Here is a 2,690-nt window from a genome sequence, read left to right as displayed (position 1 = left end):
GGGGGGGGAGCGGGTTGTAGGGGAGCGTGTCAGCCTAAAAGGTTGGGCTGAGCAAGGTGGGCGAGACTGGTGTTCTCCAGGTTGGAGGCGGCTGCCAGAGGGTATGCCTGTGGAGAATGAAGATTAAAACAAAGAAAGAAAGAAAAAAAGGATTCGTTGTTGGAACTACTTTATTCTTAACGGTTTCAACCTCTGCTAATTCTGAAGCTAGAAAAATTCCCTGAATAGGTGATGTACAGGAGGAGCTTTGGGCTTGGGGTTCTCAGCATTTCTCCTCAATCCAACCTTTTATAGGTAGACACGCTAAACGAATTCAGGTGTTAAATTCGGTCTACCGTGTGCTGGTGAGCTGTGCGGCACACCCCATCTGAGGCAAAGCTACTGGGTTAGCAGTTAAGAGCAGTAACAGCTCGGCGTGATCCCCAAGAGAATTGCTTTTATTGCAGTTATCTCGGGCCTATAATACACAGAAATTCAACACCAAGTTTTAAAAATTTTCTATCGGGCATCAAGGAGTAGAGAGTCCTTCTGTTTGCTGGCCTTCATTTATCCTGATATCAAATTAATTGTTTTTGTAATGCAAGCAGAAGCATAGAAAATATTTTCAAAATAATCTATAGCACTGACCTGTGGCTACAGCTGTACCATCTGGTATACTAGAGCCGCAAATGACCGGATCAAGCTCCATAATATGTGAATATATCTTATGTAGCACCAATATTTTGCATGATAACATGAGAAAGACAGCATAGACATGAAATACCTAAACATCCACAAAATTATAATTTATAATTTGCCTATTGGAAACATTTACAGCAACATATGTATCTTGTTCTAGAATCTTTTTCATCTGTGAAACACAATTAAACAAATAAGGAAACCATCACAAAATTTCATCTCTCTTAGAGGCATTAAGTTCTGCTAAAGTAAACCTTTTTCCATAGTAAATGGTCTCTGTCAACTTCCCCCCCCCAAAAACCCCAAACCTCTTGGCTATTGCAGCATCCACTTAATTGGCAATTTTGCCTGAAGTGAAGCTTCACTAATGTGGGGTGCTTTTGCTTCTGCTGCTTCCCACTCTTAGGTCTGAGCCATACAGAACATGATCAAACCCAGGACTTCAGTTGCTCTTTTTAGATTATTTTTCAAACTGCAAGATATACTAATGGAAAAATGTCTTACTTTCTTGGTTATCTCTAAAAAAAAAAAAAGACCACCACAGCATCTACATCAATGAATAGTTTTAAATTATTCCAGGAATTGTTCGGTAAAATTAGTAGGCTGGCAAAAATATGATATTTGCGCTTTTTTTAAAAACAGATTATTTCTGAGGATTTCAAGATAAATCTTTTATCATGGCATATATCAGGTATATTTTTTTCATTTTCATAATGTCACTATTTTTATATATGTTGCATCGTTCTCTGTTGTATTTATAATGTTTTTATGTATTTTTGGTGCAAAATTGGTTGCCCAAATCTTATCTCAAGCTCAGCCATAATCACAACCAGGTGGCTGATGTCTGTATAGGCATCAACATAAGAGATTTCCTTACCCCAGCCATTTGTTTTTATGCAGTAAACTAAATTTTTCCGACTTTTCTGAAGCCTTATCTTTAATCCCAGTTATAATTTCAATCTGTAGCAAGTGACCAACAACTATCAGAATTAACAGAAAGCATTGCCCCTTATCAGCCTTCATTCTCCATTCTAGCAATCTACATAGTAACCATCTGTTAACTTGAGGTATTCTATTTTTCTTTTTCTAAAGACTTAATAAGAATTTCAGTTTAGCGTTAGCCAAGGAGAAGTGCTGACCTTGTTAATATTAAAGGCTTTAGCAATTGGCTCAACATTAGACTTTCCCTTAGGCCTAGGCGCTGAAGGAATAAAGCAAATTTCCCATATTTTTCTGTAAATTTGTAACCCTTACTACACCTAGAATCCTTCCTAGGTTACAGTAAAACAAGACACCATCTTCTGAAATTAATTTTGAATCGTTCCCTACCTACTAATACTACGTTTGTGTAGTCTGTTGAGGATCCCGCAATGAGCCAAACCCTTCAGCTCTTGATTACCAAACCATAATCCAGCCCCAACCTTAAACCTTGTCTAAGTCTTAACCAGTACATCTATATGTGTTCCAAAGCCAAACTTAGTATATCCACCTTTGCCTGTGTTGGCTTCCATCTTAGCCAAGTACATATTCAGAACTGAGCAATAAAGACGCATTCAGTCATTCCTTTTACAAAACGTGGCACTAAGAACATCCCTGCATTTAGTCTTCATCATAGCCAAATTAGCAATGTCTGCACCAAAACCTAAACACAAACAATTGGTTCTATTGTCATAAACTGCATTTATTGTCAATGGCTCGATATCCAAGGGGCAACCAGTGATGAGTGGCATTCCTCGGGGGTTGGTACTGGGACCGGTACTGTTTAACATCTTTGTTGGTGTTACGGATGGTGGGATTGAGTGCACCCTCAGCAAGTTTGCCAATGACACCAAGCTGTGTGGCGCAGTCAACACACTGGAGGGAGAGGATGCCATCCAGAGGGACGTGGAAAGGCTTCACACGTGGGCCTGTACAAACCTCATGAAGTTCAACAAGGCCAAGTGCAAGGTCCTGCACATGGGCTGGGGCAATCTCGTGCACAAATACAGGGTGGGCGGAGAATGGGTTGAGAG

The sequence above is a fragment of the Charadrius vociferus genome, unplaced genomic scaffold (assembly GCF_000708025.1).
Source record: "Charadrius vociferus isolate BGI_N301 unplaced genomic scaffold, ASM70802v2 scaffold183, whole genome shotgun sequence".
Classification (NCBI taxonomy): domain Eukaryota; kingdom Metazoa; phylum Chordata; class Aves; order Charadriiformes; family Charadriidae; genus Charadrius; species Charadrius vociferus.
This window is presented reverse-complemented; position numbering follows the sequence as displayed.